The 20,616-nt window shown below is 34.2% G+C and overlaps 1 protein-coding gene across 2 annotated transcripts in view; it reads right to left on the bottom strand.

Annotated features, from left to right (window-relative positions):
• Positions 1–20,616, bottom strand: part of GALNTL6 (polypeptide N-acetylgalactosaminyltransferase like 6) — a 762,501-nt gene that overhangs the window by 332,368 nt on the left and 409,517 nt on the right. The gene's annotated exons all lie outside the window — the stretch shown is intronic.

Below are 20,616 nucleotides of genomic sequence, written 5' to 3'. Positions count from 1 at the left end.
AACCGTGATCTCCTGGATCATAGGTCAATGCTTAACCACTGAGCACACCTGCTGGGCACTCCATTTATACTTGAGATACTCTTTAAAAAGAAAAAGAAAAAGAAGAAAAGAAAAAGATGAGAGGACTTGTTCTACCAGGCAGCAACATTTATTTGAAAGTTATGATTAAAACTGATTGATACAATAAAATAAAATGTGACAATAAAATATAATAAAGAATTTAAAAATGGACAATTGACTTATGTAACTGGAAAGCAGTGGGGGAAATGACCTTTTAAGTTAATGGTTCCGGGAAAATTACATATTCATATTAAAAAATGGCACTTGCTTCCTACTGCACGCCATGCTCAAATGTCAATTGCAGGTAGATTGTGGATCTAAATGTGAAAGGCAAAACAAGAAATAAAGCATAACATAGAAAATTACTTTCTTTCCATCAAGGTAGGAAAATATTATTAAACGGGACAAAGAAAACAATATTAGACATAGAGTAGAGAAAAAAAGTTATTTAACTACACTGAAATTTATAATTTTTATTTTTTTATTAAAATATACCATTAAGAGAGTGCCAAGAGAAGACAAAGGTGGGAAAATATATTTGTACCATATTTAATTTAAAAAGCTTCATCTCCAGAATATAAAATGAATTCCTACAAAGCAATGTGCACATCAGAAATGTGAACATGCGTATGCCAAGAGATCTGTACAGGTATGTTCATAGAAGCACTCTTTTAATGTTCCCAAACTGGGACATATACAAATGTTTATTGATAGAAAAGAGAACAAATTAATTGTTGTATATTCATTCAATGCGAAGCTGTGCAATAATAAGGATGAGTGAAATACAGCTACTCAAAAAAACAAAGGTAAATTTCACAAACACAGGCTGAGCAAAAGTATCCACACAGAGTAGAATACTTACTGTGTAATTTCCATTATATAAAGCTCTAAAATGGCAAAACTAAATAATGGATTATAGGCAAGTATGCTTAGGTGGTAAAACTATAAAAAACAAACAAAGTGTAATTACCACAGCACTCAGGTGCTTTTGGGGAGAGTGAGGGTGGTTAACAATTTGAAGCAGTCATGAGTAGGCTTCCAAGGGGCTCACAATGTCTTATTTCTTCACCTGAGTGATGTTTATCTTAGAATTCTTTTATGATAAATCATGAGATAGTATATCTGCTTGTTGTTGTTGTTGTTTTATTTTGCACACACACACATAATATTTTTCAATAATAAAAACTAAAAAGGTAGAAATAAAAGTTAGAGACACCATTAAAAAAGTGGAAAGAGAAGATGGAGCTTGCTCTGGATTGAACTGCACCCCCAACTGAACTGAACTCCCCCCAAGTTCTTATGTTGAAGTCCTAACTTCCTAATGCCTCATTTGATAGTATTTGGAAATGGGGCCTTTGTGAGGTAATGAGGTTGCGAGTATGGGGCTCTCATGACAGGATTAGTGCTTTATAAGAAAATACACCAGAGAGCATGCTGCCCTGTCTCTTTACAGTGTGAACACACTTTGAGAAAACAGCAAGCTGCAAGCCAGGCAGAGAGCTCTCACCAGAAATACAGAAACCTTGACCTCAGACTTTCCAGCCTCTGGACTGAGAAATCAATTTATAAATAATGCTGTTGACAATAATCTTGCGCTTGTCTTTTTGTTCACATGTGCATGTTGTTTGTTGGATATATAAGATGGGAAGTGCAAGGTTATAAAATAGGGAATAAGGTAGGAATATAATGTCAAATCTATTTTTCAAATGTTTGAAGAGTTTACACATCCACTATAGTTTATTAGCGGTACTGTTTTTCTCCATCCTTGCCAATAGTTTTTATTTTAGCCATTAAATTCAGTGTACAGTGCTCTGATATTGTGGTTTTAATTTACATTTTCATAATCAATAATCAGCTTAAGAGCTATTTTGCATGTTCATTAGCCATCTATATATTCCCTTTTATGAAGTGCTTTTTCACTCCAGTGCCATTTGTTTTTCTGCATTGTCTTGTCTTTTTCTTACTGATTCTGTAAAAATTCTTTGTATATTCTATATTCAAGTCTTTTGCAAGTTCTAAGAATTGCAATTATCTTTTCATATTCTATATTAGTCAGTGTGGACTGCCATAACAAAATACCTTAGATTGGGTGGCTAAAACAACAGTAATAGTCTTGACCCATAAAATTTGTGTGATCTGAGGCAAGAATACAAATGGAGGTAACATATACCTATGTCTAAACAATTAAAAGCTAAAAGTTTAAAAATCTGAAATCAAGATAAACAATATTCATTTTTTTCCATTGCAGTGTAACAAATGACCACAAAATTAGTGGCTTAAAATAAACAGCTGGTTCAGTTATGTAAGTCAGAAGTCTGGAGTGATGTGGCTGGACTCTCTGCTCTGGGTCTTACTGGCCTGAAATCAAGATGTTCACTAGGATTATGTTTCTCATCTGGGGATCAGGGTTTTGAAAACTCACTGGTTGTTGGCAAAATTTATTTCCTTGCAGTTATAGGACTGAGGCTCTTTTTCTGTGCTGACTGGCAGTCAGGGCTGTTCTCAGCTCCTAGGAGTCAGCACGTTCCTTACCAACATGGCCATCTTCATTTTCAAGGTGTTTCAAATCCTTACTGTGTTTTAAATCTCCGACTTCTTTTCCTGTGCTCAGCAAGAGAAAACTCTCTGCTTTTAAAAGCTTATGTGAATAGGTCAGGCCTACCTGGTTAATTTCTCAGTCTTAAGATCAACTGGGCCATGTAACATAAACTAGTTTCAGTGAAAAATCCATATCCACAGTCCCAGGGCTATGCAGGGCATGTACACAGGTGTGTGTGTGTGTGTGTGTGTGTGTGTGTGCGTGTGCGTGTGCGTGTGTGTGTGTGTGTGTGTGTGTACTGAGGGCATCTTGCATCTTAGAATTCTGCCTACCACAGTCTACTTTCTGGCTTCCAAAGATTCATGTACTTTCCAAATGCAAAATTTATTTTAGTACCTCTCAAGAATCCTAAAATTTTCATCCTATTGCCATATCAGTTCAAGTCCAAAATTTTATAAGCTTAAAAATCTAAAATCTCATTATCTGAATCATCTAAACCAGGTGTGGATGAGGCTCCTGGGTATATTCTACTGGATTAACTAGAAATGCTAGGACACAGTAACTCTCCTTCTTTGTACCTATAAAACTAAGGAGATAACTTACATTCCCCCAATACTATCAACCTACAATGGTGGGACTGGAATAGTTAAAAAGGGGGAAATAAAAGGTAAAATGTAAAGTGAATTGGTCCAAAGCAGTTTTAAAATGCACTCTGGTGAACTCTAGCTATAGTTCTTTGATTAGGTTTCTAGGACTGGGAATAATTCTCTGTGGCTCTAAACTCTGCCATCTTGGCTCCACCCTTAGGCTCTGGATTCCATCCTCTGAGTCATTCTTCCACTTTCACGAAAGGTAGCCCATGATTGTAGCTGACTAGTTCAAGTCCCTTGTTTCTTGCTAATATTTTATCTATTCATTTAAGTCCAAATTTGTCAATGTTTCTGCTAATACAGTATTCTCTATAACTTTGTGAACTTTTCATGAATTTTGCTGCTTTTCATTCCATTAAGAAAGTCCTATCTACGATAGATATTTTAAATAGAATTCCTTCTCTACCTTCACTTCTGCTGAGATATCTGAGGAGCAAGGACCTTAAACATCCTATGGAGATGCCTCCAGTTTCTGTCACCAGGTCTGTGAGACATACCCTTAATCTCTCTCTTTCTCTTTTTATTTTAATCCTTACCTGAAAATATTTTTTCCATCTTTTCAGAGAGAGTGGAAGGGAGAAAGAGAGAGAAGCATCTATGTGAGACACATCAATTGGTTGCCTCCTGCATGTTCCCCAATCGGGGCTGGGATCCAGCCTGCAACCAAGGTACCTGCTGTTGGCCTGAATTGAACCTGGGACCCTTCAGTCCGTAGATGAACCTTTTTTTTTTTTTTTTTTTTTTTAAATCATCACCCAAGGGTATGTTTCCATTGATTGTTAGAGAGAGAGAGAAACATCAGTCATTTGCCTCCTGTATGCACTCCAACTAGAGATCAAACCAAAACCTAGGTATGTGCTTTAACCAGAATCAAACCTGAAACATTTTGGTGTATGGCATGACCCCCCAACCAACCAAGCCACCTGGTCAGGGCCACACCTATAATCTCATGAATGAGCAACCTACATGTATGACTGAATACTCTGATATTTTGACTTTTTTCAAGTTTTAGCAAAAGGTCCTACAGCCATAACCTCAGATTTTTCTCTATGCCATGCTTTCAGAATCATAGTGTTTGTACCTTTTCCCATCTGAATTGGTTGGATTTTCCCAGATCATCAAGTCTCCCTATATGATTAAATATGCTATTATATAATATAACCTAGTTATGGAAATAAAATCTGTCATATTCACAGTCCCAATAATTATTTCAGGCATGTATATACACAAGGTGATTTCTCTCAACCAAATAAGCTATTAAAAAGATGTTCTATCCTTTTACTTTGGTCCTACAGTCTCTGTGTAGCTTGAGGAGATCCAGAACAGTCTCATTTAAAACACAGAGCCAAAACAGGCACCATTCCTGCTCAGATCTATGAGTGCTGCTAAACAGAGCACATGAATGTATTATCATATAGTCAGAATAAAGCATTATACAACAATGAAAATGAATGAAGTAAAGCATATCATAGATCTGACAAACGTAATGTTTAATAAAAATAAGTTCTATTTATATAAATTTAAAAAGATAATGTATGCTTAGATGATAAAATTATAACTAAAAGAAAAAATTTATTATCATAAACATCGGATAGTAGTTCCTTGTGAAGTAGGGAAAGAAGGGATGGCTATTGGGTGCACTCAAGAGAGGGATTCACAATACTGTAATGTTGATTCCTTGACTTAAGTAGTGGTTACATGAGCATTTGGTTTATAATAAATTTATTCAGCTGAACACAACAAAGCTTTTCTACTGTTCTGTACATGTATTATATATATGTCATAATAAGAGAGGCTAAATAATATAATGAAGTTAGAAATTCATCTACCTTATAGATGATAAGTGATTTGGTAATTAATCCACACAGAATTAAAACTTTCATTTTCATAATTAAATTGATTATAGTAAAACACACTTTATATTTCTGGTAACCAGAGGATGGAGGGAAAGATAAATCTCTAAAGATGGTAATAAATTAAGAGAATGCTATTTTAAAGTACTCTGATAAAATTACATTTGTGTTTTTAATAATTACTTCTATGCTGAAAATTAATACATATGACATTTTCTTAGTGTTTTTTGAAAGATTTTTCTCTTTAGAAATATATAAGAAATGGTTTTAATCATCTTTCTCGATAAGTTCAATCAAAATTTCAATCATGACACAGAGAATTGCATTTTTTTCCCTTGAAAAGTCCTTTATTTTAAAAGGAAGCATTCCCTATGTTGGGTCCAATGGCAGATAGGAATGATCTCAATTAAAGTAACATTTAAAAATGAGTCTCTGGGACACTTCATTTGAGTCCTTTTGGGGAGGTATTAATGAAATGAAGTGTCAGTTTCAAAATCAAGTTACATAGCACATGATATAATTGTCCTCCTATAAAATGCTAATGAATATGATCGGATAGAAAGAATTTCAGTGGAACCTTTTATCTTCTATTTCATGGACTGCTTCATATAATTTAATTTCACTTTATTTCAATCCCACATAAAATGAAGAATTCCATTGTCTGCCTAGCTGCCGTTTTTCTCGATATTTGAAATACATTTAATTATACAAGGTCACATCTGAAGAGATAAAACTCTCTGGAGAGAATGCAAATGAACTTTCCACTATCAGATCACTTATGAATTCTTTATTACCCTAGAATTACATGATATTATCCCAAAGTGACATGAAATGTCTTACTTCTTGTCTTGCCCATTCCTGGAATGAAACTGGCATATTAAAGAAAACGAGTGTTTCTGAGAATTGGCTGCTCCAGAGGGTACATTTTTTCATCACTCATGCTTTGTAACCTGCAGGCCACAGCAGGAAGGGCGGTAAGAATAAGCTGGTTACATTTAAAGAATAAAGTTATGGGTTTTCTTTTATGGTGAGATACTAAAAACGGTAGCAAATGGTAACAGCTGTTTGCAATGTGTTAGAGATGACAAAGCTCTGTTTGTGGTAAAATGTCTCAAAACCAACTGTTAATTGGAAGAATTTATCTATCATTCAACTGCTGAAAGGCTATTGGCAGATTGTCTTTGCAGAGGGGAGCAACGGCACTATGGAAGCAAACAGAGGCTCTCTCAAAGCTTAGTATCCAATTTTAGACAGTGAGTGGTTAATAAAATGTAGTCTGTTTATGCTCTAGTCTATGCTATGGTGACACAATCTTATTTCAGATATTATAATCTGTATTTCTGTATTCCCAGCAAACATCTATCTTAAACTTTGGGTTTTCCTCTGAACTCCTACAACTTTTAATTTTTTATGCCTGTTTGGGGGAAAAATCCATTTGCAGTTAAAATGTCCTTGATGCAACTCTCACTCAAAGGGACATTTTTCAAAGTAGCATTTCACTGCTTTGGTGTGTATGTGTTTGTGTTTTTGTAGATATAGGTAAATGGTACATCCATAAAGTATTCAACTATAAGTTTGACTATTTCACAATAAAAGAAATAGTAAATGGTTTTATAATATGGCCAAGCATGAGAATATCATAGTTGAATTTCTAGAGTAGAATACTGAACTTTTATCCACCAATATTCTTCTTATTCCTAAGGAAAAAGTTTAATTTTGAAGCCAATATGAAACTCATATGCATCTACATCCCTCAAAGAGTAAAATAAGAAATGTTTCCTACAGCAATGTCTTTTATCTTTTAAATATTCAAATATTTTAATACAGTCGAAAAGACTTTGACTCAAAATGATTAGCCAAGAGAGTAAATAAAAAAGAGGAAACAAACTAGTGAACACGCAAAAAATCTGGGCCAAAGACTTTAACAGACATTTCAATAAAGAAAATACATAGATGGCAAAAAGCCTATGAAAGCTGCCACACATCCTATGTAATCAAGGGGATGCAAATGAAACAACAAGATACCACTACACACTTACTAGAATAGCCAAAATCTGGAGCACTGACACCACCAAATGCTGACAAGAATACAGAACAAGAGTAATTCTTATTCATTGCTGGTGGGAATGCAATGCTGTACAGACACTTAGGGAGAGAGTTCGGCCATTTCTTTTTTTTTTTTTTTAATTTTATTATTGTTTAAAATATTACAGATGTCCCTTTTTCTACTCAATGACCCGTCCCCCCCCCCCCCCGTCCCATCCCCCTCCCCAGTCCCTCTCCCCACCATTGTCCATGTCCTTGGGTTGTGTATACATGCACATAAATTCTTTGGTTACTCTCTCCCCCTCCACCCACCAGCCCTCCTCCATCGGCCATTTCTTACAAAACTAAATGTACTTTCACTGTACGATCTACAGTCACACACCTTGATATTTACCCAAATGAGTCAAAAACTTATGTCATCGCAGAAGCCTGCACGTCAATGTTCAGAGCAGCTGTATTTATAATTGCTCAAACTAGGAGCCAACCAAGTTGTCTATCAGTAGGTGAATGAATGAGTGAACAGTGTACTTCCATACCGTAAAATATTTATCCAGTGTTAAATTAAATGAGCTATCACGCCAGGAAAAGACATGAAGGAAACTTAAATGCACACTGTATTATAAGTAAAAGAAATCAATCTAAACTGGTATTCAGAGTAATTTTCATGAACAATAGTCCAGAGAGGACTGTATGTACAAAGAAAAAAAAAGTAAAATGAAGTGAAAAAAATTATTCTCTATTAATCATGGTTATTTCAAAATGTAAGATATAATCCAACTAACATTGCAGAGTGGCCCCTCGAAGAGTCATAGACTATGTATTAAGAGATGTGTGTTCAGGTCCTTGCTGTGGCACTGACACGTTTCATTCATACTCTGAAAATGAGAATAATAAAGCCCGCCACAGGGGGCTGTGGCATAGTTTAAATGAGGTGATGTTTTTATAATACTCCACACACATACAAAACATTGCTATTGATAATAGCTCACTTTAAGAATGAAATATTCCTCCTAAGGGTTATAATTTAAGTCTTTATGAGTACACACTGTAATTATCAGCTAATCTCACTGAAAAGTCTGTTTCAAGGAGAGGTCTTACCCTTCTTATAATAACCTCATACTTTAGGAGCACTGGTAGAGTTACGTTTCTATTTGCCGATGCTATTAGACTTAGTAGTTTGTTTGACAGACCATCAAGAATGGAACCATGTGAAATTCACTTGACCAGGTGAGAAGGGAAGGAAAGCAGATGAAAGAGCAATAGAGATACCTGAATATTCAAGATTATCAGGGAACCCAGATCCACTCAGTTCAGTCTCTTTTACCTGGTACTTTTTTTTTTTTTTTTTAATATGTCTTTATTGATTTCAGAGGAAGGGAGAGGGAGAGAGAGAGAGATAGAAACATCGATGATGAGAGAGTCATTGATCGGCTGCCTCCTGCACGCCCCTGACTGGGGATTGAGCTGCAGCCCTGCATGTGCCCTGACCAAGAACTGAACCCCAATCACCTGGATCCTAGGTCGATGCTCAACCACTAAGCAATGCCCAGCCAAGCTACCTGGTCCTTCTTTAACAAACTACTTTACATATAGTTACATTGTTTTGATTAAATAAAATATAGATCAAGACAGAGATCAAAAATATCTTTATAAATGGAAGAGACTGTTATTCGTAGGTAACTGTGAAATATAAGAGAGAGCAATCATTTACTATTTATTAAAGGCTAATCCATTTTCTTGTGAGAAGGTATACGCATTATTTAGCAACAAATTTTCCACATTGGTGGTCAAGGAGGTTGGTTAATTACTAGCTAGAGAAGGTAATGATGTAGAATTTTATGCTGAGCTCTGTTGCTTTCCTCCCTTTGCTTGAACTTATATTGCCCCTGCTTACTTCTCCCTGCTGCAAAGAGGGTGGCCATTATTTATTCATCTTTGTCACATTTTTCGGAGGAATCGGAAACATGCATGTTTCTGTGTGTCCCCTAAAATATATTATTGAAAACATGAAGTTGAAGTTGTGAGATGCCCTGATAACTTGCTTTTATTTCACCATAACCAGCACTAGGTGTTAGTAGAGATTATAGGTTCTTCTTCAAGCATTATAAATGCTTTTCAATGGCCTTTCCCTAAACTCATCAGCTTACAGATTGGAAAATAGTTAAAAGCCTGGAGACTCTGTGCTTTTGTTTTATTTTGCTATACTCAAACTTACTTCTAAGGTAATGCAATAACATTTCTGAAACACCGTAAGCATACCAGACGAATGTACCCTCATTCCTTAATCTTTTATTATATTGGCCTCTTGAACAGTAATTGTATTTATTTTTCTATACATAGATTTTTTAATTTCTTTCAGAAGACTTCAGAAGCTGTTTAGTAAATTACTTTCAAATTTTACCCATTAGAAGTTATAATGAGTTATCAATTAAAATATTTCATAGATAAAAATCTGATCGGAAAATCTGAGACCAAAGAAGCAAAATGATGTCCTGAGGATTAACTGAATTATTATAATTTAAAAAAGAGAGGGAGAACACCTTAGAAACGGCACCTAACCTTGTCATCAACACCTTACCATTCTCCAGATTTCAAGGAAATAAAGTTGCAGTTTGCATTATGTACGAGAACAGATCTAGTGCAAGAAAAGAATGAGTCTCCAATAAATAACATATGCTGTTTTCCTTAAAAACAGGAGATGCTTACAAATTTATTAATTTCAGGCCCATGCATCTCAGATAAGACTAAATTATTTATCTAAGAATGTTTACTTCAGCCTTTTCAGTTTGGCTTGCTAATTATTTTAGATACCTCTGAATCATTTCTCCAAGAATTAAGAAGGAAAACAGATAAAAGTAAAATTAATGTTTTCTTCTTTATCATCATTTCTCCCCAAATTTTATGATCTTATAGGCTAGAAACTATTTATTAAATCTCCAGAATCCTTTAGATGACCCTAATTTTATTATTTAAAAATCAGTATTCATAGTCTTATAAGCCTTTATTAGTGTACTGGGGCAGAATATTTGATATTAAAACTGTTCTGAAAAATTCAATAACTGCGGTTGCTTTAGGAATCACCTATAGGACCTATAACAATGCATGTTTTTTAAAAAGTCATATAACCTACCAACTTTAACTTGGTATATTTTAGATTAACAGGAAGATTGAAATAGTTATCAAAAGTAGAATCCAATCTCTCTAAGGCCAGTCCCACAGCTTTTCCCCTGTGGTTCAAAGTATGTTAAAATACATATGGTATGAACAGAGACTCTGATTTTAGATGAGAGGAAGGGAATTGAGGGAAAATAAAGTTGACTGGGCAGAAGAGTGTTTTGAAAGATTCCATGGCCTGATCTGGCAATAATTTCATTATCAGAAGAAAATAACTTTTGATGAATTTTAAATGTTGAATAATGCTAAAGTTAAGAAAGATTGTTGCTTTGATAGGCTAGAAAGAATAAACTAGGCATTTTTGCATCAAAACAGAAATCTCTGGAAATGTTTATTTCTGAGTAATATCTGTAGAGGGTAGGGCAAAAGTAGGTTTATAGTTGGGAGAACATGAAACACAAGAGTCTATTCTTGTATTATTATTCATTAATTATTGTATTATTTTCCTTATGAACACCTGTAAACCTACTTTTTGTCCCACCTTATAGTTACGCAGTCATTTTGCCAAAGTCTGTCTCTGTGGAGTGGCATTAATTAAAACAGCCTTGTCCATGCAGAGGTGGGTGTTTAGCGGGATGATTCTAATTCCAAGGGGTCCTCTCTGTGCCATTGCTCCTTATAAAGCAAGTAAGTGAATTTTTGCAGGTGTGCTCTTGAAATTATGGAACCTGGGCGGCTGTTCTGGCTGGGCATTGAAAATCCTAATAATTGCATACACATTATTGTGAATTAACAACTGAAAGCATTGGAGTAGACATTTAGCAATTGTCTGTTCTAAGCAAAGTTTCATGTTAATAGAATTATTTTCAAATTACCCATAAATTTGAGATACGGGATATACATTATTGAATTAACCTGAAATGCATAGTTTGAAAATTATGTTATAATAATTTAGAAAATATTTCATTTTTCTTAACATTCCCAGAAACCTGATTTCCAGCACACTCCCCAGATGAAAATTTATGCCTGTTCTTATTTAGCAAGATAGTTTAAAAAAATAAAATGAAGATAAAGAAACATAAATTCAATCATTAAATTTAAACAGTATCAGAATGTCCTATGTCCAAAATCTCTGTATTCTTGGTGTGAATATACACATTTATAAGGCACATACAATGGGATAAAATCTGACTTTAGTGGATATAATTTGAATTTCATGTGTAAAGTTCTGAGCCATGTCCTGTATGTTCACGATTAAGACAAATAGAAATGAAAAAATAAGAGGGTGATTCTCCCTGTTAAAAATAAGGGGAGAGACTCCTCTACCCCTTTTTCTTAGAGCATTTACTTTAGAAAACTTGTAAATCCATGCAAGTCTCTCTGAAATGTATGCAAATCTTTTTAAAAACTATTATTTATAAGCCTCTTGTCAGCATAATGACCCAGCAAAGTCTTTCTTAAGCATTTGGGACCATCTCTTTGAATGTAATCTTCAAGGAAAAGAGGACCCCAATCTCCTAGGTTCTGCAGGAGGATGAGAGCCTAACCTCAGTGGGCACCTTGCGCCAAAACTATCTCGTATAAACTATGTTATTGAGATTGACGACTTTGCTGGTAGCGAGAGTGTGCTGCTAGTCCAAGGAAATGAGCTGTTAAGATTTAACGGTGTAGAAGTCTGGGTCAGTTGAACAATGAGTTGTTGAATGGGATACCTTGGAACTTGACAAATCAATCTATATATGACCTATCTCCCAGAGCAGGGCCAGTACCAACAAATATTGAGCAAATTTTATAATTGTAATATGTGTCCTTTCCTCACTTCTTCTTAATTATAACCTGTATGTTTCTTTTATTTAACATAAACTTTAGTATGTTTTATTCTTTAGTTTTCTTTTTAAATTTTGAATAGCATGAGATTCAGATCTCAGGCTGGTGTCATTATATATTTCAAGAGAATAAAATAGATGAGATTTTGAAAGATTTGTATCTGTGCTTGGACTTCAATGTCCTTAAACCTGTTTCCTCTTTAACAGTGGAATTTTCCTTGGGCATTACTTGCCCATTCTGATGTTATATTACTTCTAGCACTTAATTAAACCTGACTCTTGGTATTTTTCTGTTCAAAATAACATTTTTGTTGTTGTTAAAGATTTACAGAGTCCTAATCAGAAATTTTGACTCATACTTTCATAGACTTAAGGTTTATTCATCTGTTAATAATGTCAAACAATGATATTCCATGGTCTGAGAAAATATGCTGTATTCTCTAGGTATATATCTTTTGTTTTTTTTGGAGCATTTAATTTCTTATGAATTTCTAAGTCATTTATATAAACGATAAATGTAGAAAAATTATAGTTCCAGTCAAATTAGGGTACTCTAAAATAAACCCTTTGGGCTTCATCTTCACCCTATCACCACCAGCACTACCACCTTCACTATCACCACCACCATTTCCCCACTACATATATGGCTCAAATGCAACAGGGTATTTTTGGCAAAAGCATGACTATCTATATTCTTTTCTTTTAATTTGTTCTAATAACTTCCATGTTTTATAACATACTAGAATAGTGTTTACTTTATCTTTTGTTAGTTCTTAAGAACTCTTGTCCTATGTTGTTAATATTATTGGGAAATTATTTAAGAAGGAACATTTCATGGTATAACAATTGAGAAAAATAAAACAGAAACCAAAGTCAGGATGAGCTGAATTCAGGTAAATAACTCTAGGTGTTATGATGAGCTAAGTGGATTAGCTTGCTATAATTAGATTATTTAACTTAAGCAATACATGTCCGTGTTAAACATTTAATAAGATATTTTGCTTCCATAGATCTTACTTTAAGGCTAATGGCTAATTAATTTTTCCTATGGTTAATCTAGTAAGTCAATAAGAACTTTAATAAACAGCCAATCTTTGGACAGTTGTACTAGCTTTTGATGAACTCTTCCCACACAAGTTACTTTAATGCTAAAGCATGACAATGTGATTCAGGAAACTTTCTGCTCCTTCATTTTATTGCATAGTCTCCCATCTTTGGGATCCCGGCAGCCCTTTTTGGGTCTTGGTTCCATTTGTGTAGGTGGAAATTTTGAGCTTTTAAATGTTATCTAGAATTTCTGTAATATTTAGTTTGTGATTGCTTCATGAATATTTACAAGCTTTCTCCATTAAATCCTTTCCTCAAAGAAGATTAACCTTGGGTATGGACTGAAAGGATAGAAAGGCCATGCTGCTTCTGACCATTGCAGGACTCCCGCTGTGAGCTGCAGCAAGTGACTTAACCTCTGCCTGAGTGTCAGTCCTTAACATATAACACTAACATGCAATTGACCCCAAAACCTGTTGAGTTTTTCTGAAACACTGTTTAAGTGCTCACTAGTTGTTTAAGTCTTTATTAAAAGTAGTTTTTCCTCATTGAACTGACTCAGTTTCTCTAAAGTCAGAGTGTTTTAAGTCTCATGACTTCTCATTCTTTAACATACAAAGCTTAGCCCACATTAATGGTGCTTCAGGGTAGAGAGTCTGTCTTGACTCGAAACTCAGCTTATTAAAGTCATACTTCCAATGTTTCATCATTTTTTGAATGAAGAGTCACCTATATGAGCTGAAGTGACCTCATTTATGATTTTAAGGTTGTGATTTGAGAAATGGCTTATTTTAATCAATGTCCATTTAGTTATAATTTGATGTTGGAGTAAACCAAACATGGACATAATTCAAATAGTAAAGTGATGGTTCATGAAAACTGTCAGAGCACTGAAATAAATTGCCCGTTTGCTTCACCTCCCAATAGTTTCTGAATATTTAAGGCAACCATAAAATAATATTATGATTTTGACAGGCACATCTGAATAAAATAGGTTTACTTACAGTCGAGTTTTAGCTGTTAGAATTTTTTGGGTTATTTGATCTTTAACACAGTAGCCCATATTACAAGGGATCTATATAAAGTTATAATTTATAATATAAATAGTTTAACCAAATCAATTGTGTAAGTAGTTGTAAGGGACATGCATGAGGTCTGTTTACAAGGTGTTCCTTATATTATATTGTACAACTGACTTAAACATATATGTTCATTCATTATTCTCACAAAATAAATATATTTTAACATGTAAAATCATTTTTAGTAAGAAATATATGGCTTATGAATTATTTTAAAATGAAGACTTTTGTATTATTTACTGTGTTAGATTTCTAAAAGTGTCATTTTCAAAACCAAGCATAAATATTAGAAAAATTTGCAGCAAAATAAACATCACAGTTTTTAACATAACGATTTACTTATAAATTGATTTTTTTAAATGAAAAACTGCCTATTCTATGCTGAAAATATTAAGGCACATAGCCTTGAAAACCTATTTATCATGAATTGATTATGGAGCTGAACTCCACAAATGTGGGTTAGTCAATGTTTCCATTAAGCTACAATACCTTACATAATTATGCAGTTCTCATGTTCAATTATTTTTTAGCTTTTCTGTTAATATGAATTTGTAAGTAGTTGCTTGGGAAATCTAAAACTAGGATTTATAATGAGACTCAACATTAAAACTAGATATATCATCAAATACATTAATCTATAATTGGATATATTTCTCTTCGTAACCCACAAAATTATTAAATTATGTATAAAAATTAGAAATTATGGAAAAGAAATGATATGTTTAGATAGTATTACAGAATATAAAGTTCATGAAAGTGTTTAAAATAATCACCTTTATAAATATATTTGTAAGCCAATACAACTCTAAGGCAAGCAGGTTACTTGAACGAGTACAGTATAAATGTTTACTAAAACCATCATAAAACATGCCTCATTCTCTAAAGCCTTTAAGTACTGATGAAAGCATATATATGCTCCATAGAAATATACATATGCTATAGTACAGCATTTGAGGGTGGAGAAACTTTTCATAAATCCTGCTAGCACTATCTTACCACAATTAATACTAGAACTTGTCTTCCTATGTTGTGAGTTCATCTTTATACACCAGAAAGGTGAAAACTCAGAACACGATACTTATTCCTTCCTTTGGTATTCTTATGCATTTGAATACCAGAGAATATCTAAAAATAGTTACTAAAAAGTGATTCTTCAGGTTCAAAACAAAATGAGGATTTTAGGTAAGTAACTTATAATTGCCCAAAGATTCTTTGAATAATCCTGAAATCCTGACATAACTACTTAATAGTCACTGAGCCCAGTTGAAAATCTGTTCTATTTCATGGGAAGATATGAAATAGGGACCTAATAAGATTGACACTACTCACTACACTTCATGGGGAAAAATATAATAGCAGGAAAGATGGTGGTGGGTATGACAAATTAAACAATGTAGGTACTATTAGAAAGTTTTACAAACTTTGTTGTGTATCTGAATTGCAAAAAGAGCTCCAAATATACTAAATCAGATTCCTCCCATGGTGGGTGGGGGTGGGGTCTGGCATCTGTATTTTTAACAAAATCATCAGGTGATTTTGATGCACAAAGAATTTGCTTCATTTCATAGGAACATAATGAGCATTTAATTAAGATTATAAATTAGGGAGTGAAGTCACTATGCAGTTTCAGGAGTTGTAAAAAGCTATTACCAACCAAATTTTTACTAGTAATTAACCCACTGTTCATTGAATCCAATCACTATGCTTTCATATTTATTCATTTACTGCTCCATTTCAGATTTAGGATTTTGTATTTTCTACTATCAGTCCTACTTACAAAGGTCAACCCATAAAAGAATTGACAGCTTCATTTAACTGTTCAGAAGTCATCAGATATAGTCACCCTGCTGGAGAGAATTTGGGAAGATTGATTGAAAATGCTTTACATTTTAGTTTAGATATTATCTTTTAAGGAGTCATTGTGATTTTGCATTATACTTTCAAACTACAGGTTTAAGTTGGTAACAAATTGGACATGCTTTGAGAATTCTTTTTGATATTTAAATAATCACAGAATTATAATACTGAAGGAATCATGGAATCCAAAACTACTGTGTTACGCATTAGAGAAATGAAGCTCAGATAGATTATCCCAAAGGCTTAGAACTAGCAGTGGCAGACATAGAATTTAGACATGTTTCTTTATTGAAGTTGAGCAGTTTTATTACTACACTGTTACCATTTTTTTTATTAGATATTTTATCTAAAATATTTTCTGTATCATCAAATACAATGGAAATTTAATAATAATATTAAAAAGGGAATTACAATTTACATTCAGAAATCCAAAAGATAGACATTTATTCTTTAGAAAACTTTTCAGAAATTCACGTAATTTGTAAAATATGTTATTTTCTGGGAGTGAATGTTATGAACTTTATGTAAAAATTTCTAGACTAAATGCTTCAAAGCTTTTTTGGAAGTGGGTAGAATAATAATTAAGAGAGAACTGGGAGTACAAACAAACAGGATTTCAAACTTTAGCTTTCTATCTCCCACCTAAATTTTCTTATTAGCAATAAAATCATACCTTAAAAATGCAGGAGAGATCAAACTCCACAGAAATTATATACTGTGTCAATTTTTTATTAGTCGTTATAACCACGAAGATAAACACACACTACAGTCCAGTTATGTTTCTTGTAATTTTTAGAATCTTTTAGGTGACCAGAGTGTTAAAATAAGGCAGTCACCTTCATGGAAGCAAATTTAAAGAGAAAGTGCATGTCACCACAAAATTTTGAATTAGAAATAGAACCTTAAGTTTTCCCCCCCTTAGGTTTGAAACGCCAAGTCTTGTGACTCAAAATATGGTTTGCAGACCAGCAACCTTGGCATCCCATGAAAGTTGATTAGAAATACAGAATTACAGTCCCAGTTAAGATTGCTGATTAGTCTGCACATTAATATTTGAAAAAACAAGTATTTGGGGCATTTTCCCCACCATCCCTCTTCCATGTTCTGGATCTGAAGCTCCACTCCTCTGTCCAGCAGAACTAAATAGTGTAGAAAGTGATGGATAAACCATACAGCAGGCCAGGTCTGCCAGAAGATATGGGGGTAGGGGGTCTGGGGTTACAAGGACCACAAGATGTGGTGGAAGGAAGAAAGCATGAGGAAGAGTTTGGTGGCCTCATATAGTGGACAGTTCTATTTCTGAACTAGAAAGACTATTGTTAATCAGCTAACAGAAGACTGTTTTGATGCTGATTAAGCTTCCTCAGTTCAATGATAGGAAGTGTAGAGTTTGAGTAGCACCTTGCCATCTGTATGAAGTTTCTTCCAAGCAACAATCTTGCCTCTTGACCAATGGTCTTTGCAACTTTTCACTGAGTTTCTCTTCATTCATCTTCTTCACCGATTTGATTTATCTCATCTTTGCCTTTTTTTTTTAACCCTCACCTGAGGATACATTTTCATTGATTTTTTTTTTTTTTTTTTTAGGGAGGAAAGGAGGGAGGGAAACATTGCCCTAACCACGAATCGAATCCACAACCTTTCAGTGTACTGGATGATGCTCCAACCAACTGAGCCACCTGGGCACCTTTGCATTTCTTGATTTCTGGCTCTAACTCTTCACATGTAAACATGCTCAATATGTTATATCTTAAGAACCTGTTGTGTCAGCTTTGATTGTGCTCCTTTCCTTTAGCTGGGTTTCGTAAGAGTGGTCTGAACTGCATGTTTTCACTAGGAATTCACTCCCAAGCTGCCCAGCTCCCGGGTCCCTCCATGAGGGGTGTTGGGTGAGGGTGTAAGGAGAAAGTGCTGACAAGTGTTGGTTACTTATCTCAATATCATGTTGTGAAAAGAAAATGTCATTTAAAATATGGAAGAGAAAATTGGATTTGTATCTTGACCCTATTATTCATAATCTTGGGTATGCTAATTTATTTTAATCTCAATTTTTACTCCTATATAGCAAGGCTGAAAATATCTCCATGGAGAAATATTATATAACTTTAAAAGCAATATATTTCAAGAGCTTTGTATGGTGCAGAAAAAAAGTAGTCAATAAATTTTATTTTTGCTCCCCAATTATTTTGTACAAAGATTATTGCCTTGCTCTATGCAAAGTAGAGTGCTTGGTTTTGTGGGATAAAAGATCATTTAAATACATTCCCTGTTAAAGAGCTGTGACACAGGGGGTATAAATTAAAACAATACAGAGAGACCTAAATTCTAACTGGAAAGAATTTTGGAGGATGGGAGAAATTTTGAGATGATCCACACTGTAAACTGAATCTGACAACGAGAGTATTTGTCAAGAGGATTGAGATTGTCTGGGAAGGCTATGAGGGAACACGACTTTGCTCCAAGACACTGCATTTTAATTGAGGACTCACTGACTAAAATGCTATTAAGACCCTTCACACAGATTCTAAGATTAATCTAATAATTGCATTTCTGGCAGGACTTGCATGAGGCTTTCAAAACAGGGGGTATTATTTATCAAAATACATCACAGAAACCACTGTCTATTCAGCCTAGCTTGTGGAGAAGCCCCCTCTCAGAAGGGGTCATGGACTTATTTCAGAAAGTTTTCTCAAAGGTCAGTTGAAGTTGTGAGTAATCAGTAGCCATATATCACATTCTTTCTCACTTAAGGTTGGTACCAAGGAAGTGCTGGAAATATTGGTCATCCAGAGTTATCAGTTCAGAAAATGAATAGGTAACCTTGGCAAAGGAAAACTCGGTTGCACAATGTAATTGCCCTTCCAAGTAAAAGTACTTTTTCTCTTCGGAGACACATCTTTCTCTAACACAAAAACTCATATCTTCTAATGATTTTCCTTAGCCAGGTTTCCAAGATAGTGCTTTTTTTTTAAGTTTTAAAGGGTTAAATTTTTTTAAAGTTTTAAAGATACTCTTTCTGTTAATGACAGCAACCCATCTAAACTCTCAAATTATAGTTTACATTTGAGTTCGTAGGAAACAAAATATATTTCTTGGTAAAATATCCAAGCTTTAGTAACCCAAGACCTTAATTAAGAAATCTTGATATTTTTGGAAATTTACCAGGCTTTATGCCAAAGAAAGGGAATCATATAATCATTAGCTATGAGAATATTTGACATTCTCTAAATAATATATTTGACATTCTCTTAAATATTACATATAAACATCCTGATATTTATTAGCTCTTGTTAGTAAATCTGAAATTAACATCATAATAGAAAGTTAGATAAGTGCCTAACAGTTGAACATAGTTCTTAAAAATTCATGTTTAAAATCATGATACTTCAAAACTAAAATGTATGATGACATTTGAAAATATAAAATCAATATATTGAAAAATAATGAATGTAGTAATAATGAGAACAATGCCCAGTTTTAAATGCATCTTAGTGAATACCAAGTTTTAGAACACTGGAGGCTAATAGCTCATTAACTCATCCTACCTTGTCTTGTTTTTAAGGGTACTCTCTTCAGGAACCTGTCATGCTCCACAACTGCAATTTCAATGTAGGGCATTATTTTTGAACATTGAATCCAAATATCAAATTATTTCTCTGTGTACTCTGCTTCACAATGATGACTTTATCTTCTCCTTTACTGAGAAAATAAAGCCCCAACATCCCCCCACAGTACATTTTCGAATCTGAATCTACCTTTTTCATTATATCTGCATCCACGTTTCCTCCTAAGACTTAAAGCGAATCTACTCCGCATGCTCTGAGCCACATCTCCTCTGGCTTTATTGGGATCTAACTCTACTCCTTGCCCTCCCACTATCTTCTGTGTCTTTTCTGCCAGGTCTTTCCCAATAGCATTTCAAGCTCCTCAGGTCTCTAATCTGTACTAAGACATCAAAACCTCCCTTGATCCTAGAGCTTCCTCTACGTATTTCATAATTTCCTTATTTACAGAATACATATCAAACACACCATCTACTTCTTTCCCTCATTTCCTATTTAGAATTCAACCCATCACAGTATGGCTTCTTCTTTTACCACTTCACTGAAATTGCATTCAGATCATTATACCCAGGGGATGCATTTCAGGGTTTATTTCCCATTATTAACACATGTAAAGTACAGTAACAGTAGTTTAGTTAACTTCACGAGAAGTTTTTTGTTTTTGTTTTGTTTTTTATAACATAAGGTTGCAAGTTATAAGGGACCCAGGAAAACTCCTGCCTTGCTCACTGCTGCATCTCTAGACTTTATCTCAGAGCTTGGCATATGTGCTTCATAAATGTTTATGAACCAATAAATGAAGGAGTGAGCTACTGAAGTTCTTAGAAGGTGCTTCTTCAGGCATTTTACTAACTTTTTGTACAATCTAACTCCTCCAGAAAACACACACATTGGAGATTTTATAAGTTTCACCAAATACATTGATTTCTCAGGCCTGGTACAGATTCTTAGTGGTTCTCTAAACTTTCATTTTCTTGCCAGT

The sequence above is a fragment of the Miniopterus schreibersii genome (assembly GCF_964146895.1).
Source record: "Miniopterus schreibersii genome assembly, chromosome: 4".
In the NCBI taxonomy this organism is placed as follows: Eukaryota; Metazoa; Chordata; class Mammalia; order Chiroptera; family Miniopteridae; genus Miniopterus; species Miniopterus schreibersii.
This window is presented reverse-complemented; position numbering and strand designations above follow the sequence as displayed.